Source organism: Bos indicus, chromosome 1 (genome assembly GCF_029378745.1).
Source record: "Bos indicus isolate NIAB-ARS_2022 breed Sahiwal x Tharparkar chromosome 1, NIAB-ARS_B.indTharparkar_mat_pri_1.0, whole genome shotgun sequence".
In the NCBI taxonomy this organism is placed as follows: domain Eukaryota; kingdom Metazoa; phylum Chordata; class Mammalia; order Artiodactyla; family Bovidae; genus Bos; species Bos indicus.
The window spans coordinates 91,681,381-91,687,183 of NC_091760.1; the positions used below are offsets into that span (position 1 = coordinate 91,681,381).

At 38.5% G+C, this 5,803-nt stretch overlaps 1 pseudogene; it reads right to left on the reverse strand.

Moving 5' to 3' along the window:
• Window positions 1-2,360: 2,360 nt before the first annotated feature.
• On the reverse strand, window positions 2,361-3,379 carry LOC139180410 (histone-lysine N-methyltransferase SETMAR-like; annotated as a pseudogene).
• Between the last annotated feature and the right edge of the window lie 2,424 nt (window positions 3,380-5,803).

The window sequence follows — 5,803 nt, forward strand, 5'->3', positions numbered from 1 at the left end:
ACACTGTGACAACCGATGTACTGAAGAAGATAAAAGAGTAGTCACTAAGTAGCACAGCTTTAATTAACTGACCCAGAGTATAAAAAAATAATTAGACTCATAATTAGAGAATAGTAATTCATACCTGAAATTACATGGAGTTTTTGGTTGAATTGATGCAATACTTGAAATGCAATCCAACCTTCACTGTCGTTGTGAGCAAGATAAGACCTAAAACTTATCTTCCCTCAGAAGCAGCACTGACTATGAAAAGTGCCCTGTGTAAGAGCTCATTTTTAAAAACAAAAATTTTAGTTCCCAGATATTAGCAGTTGAGCTAACAGTAGAAATTGGCCTGTTCCTTCTACCCTGCAAATATCAATACTTTCTGCTATGGAGTATCTTAAATATCCGATGAGACAGCTTAAAAATGCACCAAAGTTAAAAATATCCATTTTCATTGGGCAAAGTCATTTAGGCGACATCATAAGTAGTATAATGAATTAGAGAAATCCAGTAGTATAATGAATTAGAGAAATCCCGGAGAAGGCATGGCACCCCACTCCAATACTCTTGCCTGGAAAATCCCATGGACGGAGGAGCCTGGTAGGCTGCAGTCCATGGGGTTGCTAAGAGTCAGACATGACTAAGTGACTACACTTTCACTTTTCACTTTCATGCATTGGAGAGGGAAATGGCAACCCACTCCAGTGTTCTTGCCTGGAGAATCCCAGGGACGGGGGAGCCTGGTGGGCTGCCGTCTATGGGGTCGCACAGAGTCAGATACGACTGAAGCAACTTAGCAGCAGCAGCAGCAGCAGCAGGCTGTTCCCACTGAAATCACTTGAGCCTAACATGAAGTTCACTCAGATAACAAATCATTCCTAGGAGCTCAGAGAAAAATCTCAAAGAATGTGCAGGCTGTTTGGGGCAACAAAATTACTATTAGCAATTAATGGATAGAGGTGATCCCATTTTCACACCTGAAGTAAAACCACCAAAGAATTAGATTTTGCTTTTAACATGTTCTTCATACCCGGCTGATTTTTTGTTTCTTATCTTCTACTTCTATTCCCTGTTTCATTCTGCTAAATGCATGATTTCATCATTAAGCCAGCATCTCCTGAGTTCCGACTATGTGCCAGGTACACAGATCAGTAAATTATGAAGCATGTGTTTTCACAGGGATCTTTGCTAACTCCATATATCTATTACTATGGGGCACTTCACACTGTTCATTGTTTATGATGATTAATATACTCAATGCTCACAACAACCGATGGATGCAGGTATTTGATCATCATTTTATAAATAAGAAAACATCACATCAGACAGTGTGGAGCTGGCTTTAAGCCCAGGCTTCCTGATGCAATGACAAGCCCCTCACTGACCAAGTTTCCACACTCTTTCAACATGGACCTTCTACATTCCCCACCTTCAGAGCTACTCCATGTTGTTTAGTTTATCCACAAAGTTTCACCCTTTTGTCCTTGATGATGAGCTGATGGTGAGCTCCAGCACTGAACCTGTTTTCTCTCTACAATAGTCTCTATTTGTTTCAACTATACAGATCACTTTCTAAAGCTCTGGAAAATCTTCACTCTCTGCTAGAGAATACAGGAATCACTAACAGAGAAGCTGGTTAGGATCCTTCAAGGAGGCAGCAAGAGGAAGGAAGGGAAGTATGACCTTTCAGTGAGAAAGAAACAGCTGAGACACGTAGGGATGAGAAACATGACTCAAAGGCTGGGGCAGGATAGAGAAAAGATCTTTTTAGTGACAATTTGCAGGTGTTCCATTGTATCTTAAGTGGATCAGGATTATAAACAGGAGAAGGATAAAATCAGATTTTTTTTTTTTTAAGAAAAAACAATGACTGCATTCTGTCTGTACTTGTCTTCAGCATGTGCTTCAGAATGGAAGCAGAATGTTATTAAATCCAAGAAAAAAATAAATATGAATTTATCTATTTTGGGTATTGCTCAGTAGAGCCAGAAATCCAAACCTGTGTGTGTTGTAGGACTCTGTCACAGGCTCTAAAAGGAGTGATGAAATACACATTTGATGGTCTCAGTTTTTTTGTGAACAACTCTGTGTGAGGCAGTGACCATGTTGATTTCTTAGATTGTACAACTGTTTCTACAAGGCAAAGAGAATCAGGAAGAAGAATGATTCTCCCATTTAAGTCTTAGTGGAGAATATTTTGGCATGTAAAGAGAATTAAAAAAAAATTATGCTATAGGGGCTAAAGCTTAAGAGCCATTGGCTTTAAAAAAGATATTTTATTGAAGTATAATTGATTTATTAGGTTGGTGCAAACATAATTGCGGTTTCAAGCCATGAATTTTAAATCATTATAACTAGGCTCAAACACATCTTTATTAAGCAAAACAGGAACCATCACAATCAACAAAATTTTGCCAACAAGAAATAAATTTATTTACTCCTGTAGCATAAAAATCTGTGGATGAACTCTTGGAAAGCATTTTCTGCCTCCTGCTTATTGTGGAAGCATTTTCCCTGCAAAAAGTTGTTGAGATGCTTGAAGAAGTAGTAATGAGTTGGCAAGAAGCCAGGTGGATATAGCAGATGAGGCAAAAGTTTATAGGCCCACTCATTCAACGTTTGAAACATTGGTTATGCAATGGGCAGTTGGGTGTTGTCATGGAAAAAAATTGGGCCCATTCTGTTAATCAATGCCAGCTGCAGGCATTGCAGTCTTTGGTTCATCTCATCAATTTGCTGAGCATACATCTCAGGTATAATGGTTTCACTGAAATTCAGAGAGTTGTAGTGGATCAGACTGGCAGCAGACCACCAAACAGTGACCATGATCTTTTTTTGTGCAAGTTTGGCTTTGGAAAATGCTTGAAGCTTCTTTTTGCTCCAATCACTGAGCTGGTCATCGCCAGTTGTCATATAAAATTCACTTTTCATGGCACACCACAATCTGATTGAGAAATGGTCTGTTGTCATTGCATACAATAAGAAAAGATGACACTTCAAAACACCAATTTTTCTTTTATTTTTTGGTCATCTCATGAGGCACCCATTTATCAAGCTTTTTCACCTTTCCAATTTGCTTCAAATGCCGAGTGACCATAGAATGGTTGACATTGAGTTCTTTGGCAACTTCTCATGTAGCTGTAAGAAGATCAGCTTCGATGATGGCTCTCAATTTTCACTGTCAACTTCTGATGGCTGGTCACTACACTCCTCATCTTCAAGGCTCTCATCTCCTTTGCAAAACTTCCTGAACCACCAAGTTCCTTATGTTCCTTAGCAGTTCCTGGGCCAAATGTGTTGTTGATGTTGCGAGTTGTCTCCACTATTTTACGGCCGGTTTTGAACTCGAATAAAAGAATTGCTAAATATGCTTTTTGTCTAACATCATTTCCATAGTCTAAAGTAAATACAAAATACCCAAACAACTAATAGTCATTAGCAACAATACATAAAATGAGAATGAATATTAAAATGATGTATAGCATAATCACATTTATTTAAGAATGTATCCCAATATCAAGTGGCAAAGTTCAACAATGCAAAAGCACAATTACTTTTGCACCAATGTAATACAATGCTGTTAATTTTTGCTATATAGCAAAATGATTTAGTTAATCATATCTATCTATCTATATAGATATATAGATTCTTTTTCAAATTCTTTTTCATTATGTTTTATCACAGGATGTTGAATATATTCCCAGTACAATATAGTAAGACCTGTTGTTTATCCATTCTATATGTAATAGTTTACATAAGAACTTTTAAAAAAATCTTTTTTTTAATTTATTTTTTAAATTTATTTTTGATTGGGGGGAAATTGCTTTACAATGTTGTGTTGGTTTCTGCCATATAACAATGCAACTCAGCCATAATTATACATATACCACCTCCCTCTTGAACCTCCCTCCCCTCCCCTCACCCTACCCCTCTAGGTCATCACAGAGCACTAGGCTGGGCTCCCTGTGTTTAAAAACAATTTCTTGCCAGCTATCTCTTTTACACATGATAGGCACCCTACTCTGTACTCTTGCCTGGAAAACCCCATGGAAGGAGGAGCCTGGTAGGCTGCAGTCCATGGGGTTGCTCAGGGTTGGACACGACTGAGCGACTTCACTTTCACTTTTAACTTTCATTCTTTGGAGAAGGAAATGGCAACCCACTCCAGTGTTCTTGCCTTGAGAATCCCAGGGACGGGGGAGTCTCGTGGGCTGCCATCTATGGGGTCACACAGAGTCGGACACGACCGAAGCGACTTAGTAGCGGCAGCAGCAGTGTACATATGTCAATGCTACTTTCTCCATTTGTCACACTCTCTTCTTCTGCCACTGTGTCCACAAGTCCATTCTCTATATCTAAGTCTCCATTCCTTCCATGGAAATAGGTTCATGAGTACCATTTTTCTTGATTCCATATATATGAATTAATATATGATATTTGTTTTTCTCTTTCTGACTTACATCACTCTGCATAAAAGAGAGCCATGCACTTTTGAGCAGACCTAACTATTTTGAATTTGTATTTTAGTAATAAATTGAAAACCTGGCTAAGGATGCAAGCTTTAGAATTGGAATATGGGTTCAAATATAGTCTCTGCTGCTTACTAAATGAGTCCTCTCAGTTACACAGTTGACCTGTGAAAGCCTTGCCTACACCATCCATAAAATAAACACAACATGCCCTACTAGAATAAATAGAACAATGATGGTAAAACATCAGAAAGAGTCCCTAACTCACAGCAGACAATCAATAGTAGCTTTTTAAATTTTATGTCATAATGGCAGGAACTTGTATAAACTTTTAAAGTTCTAATTAAAAGGAAGAGAACAGAGGAATAAAAGATCTCAATTTAGAATTCCAAAGCCTCTCAGAATTTCTTCAGTGAAGACTAGGTTTCTTTTCCCTGGAGTTTGAGTAGCCACATGAGACCCGCTGTGGACTGGACCTCAGCAACAACATGTCAGGATGGGTTCAACTCCATGACACATATGAGATCAACATTAGCTCCCTCAGGGTAGATACCCACCTCAGGGACATTTCTGAGGCCTCTAGAATTTTTGATGTCACCAAGCTGAGCTAGACATGCACACACAACACTCCATGGGGAAAAAAGTAAAACTTTGCTTTTTGACAAGGAAAGTAGAATGATGTTAAATCTTTGCTAGTTCCACTTAAGTTAAGACACAGCCCTCACAGCCCCCAGTTCTGTAAACTATAAAACCTTCAACCTCTGCCAACAATGCTTATAAATTGTGACTCATCTCACAGCACCTATTAGCAATCTTCAGTGCTAAATTGGTACTTTCAACGTGATAAGTGCCTTTCTAACCTGTGAAAAAGCATCCATTTTCTTTTCCACTTAGAAGTGAACTGGAGGTATTTTTTATTGTTGCTGAGTTTTCATGTGTTACTGAACTAGTGGAGAACCCCCTGCAAAATACTCTGCCTGCAACTTGTTAACAGTGTGTGAGGAAACAGTCTTAACACTCGAATCTTCATTCCCACATCAAGGCAAATAATCATTATTTTAAGTCATTTCAACTCCATCCAAACAATGTAAATATCACAGACTTTATTACAGTAGTTCCCCCTTTTTCACAGGGAATATGATCCAAGATTAACAGCAAAACTGATAACAAAATAATAACAAAACAGAGCAGTTACAACAATACACTATAGTAAGAATGATGTGAACGTTACTTTTCTTTCTCTCAAAATATTATTATAGGATTGTACTCACTTTTGGAGAAGGCAATGGCACCTCACTCCAGTACTCTTGCCTGGGAAAGCCCATGGAAGGAGGAGCCTGGTAGACTGC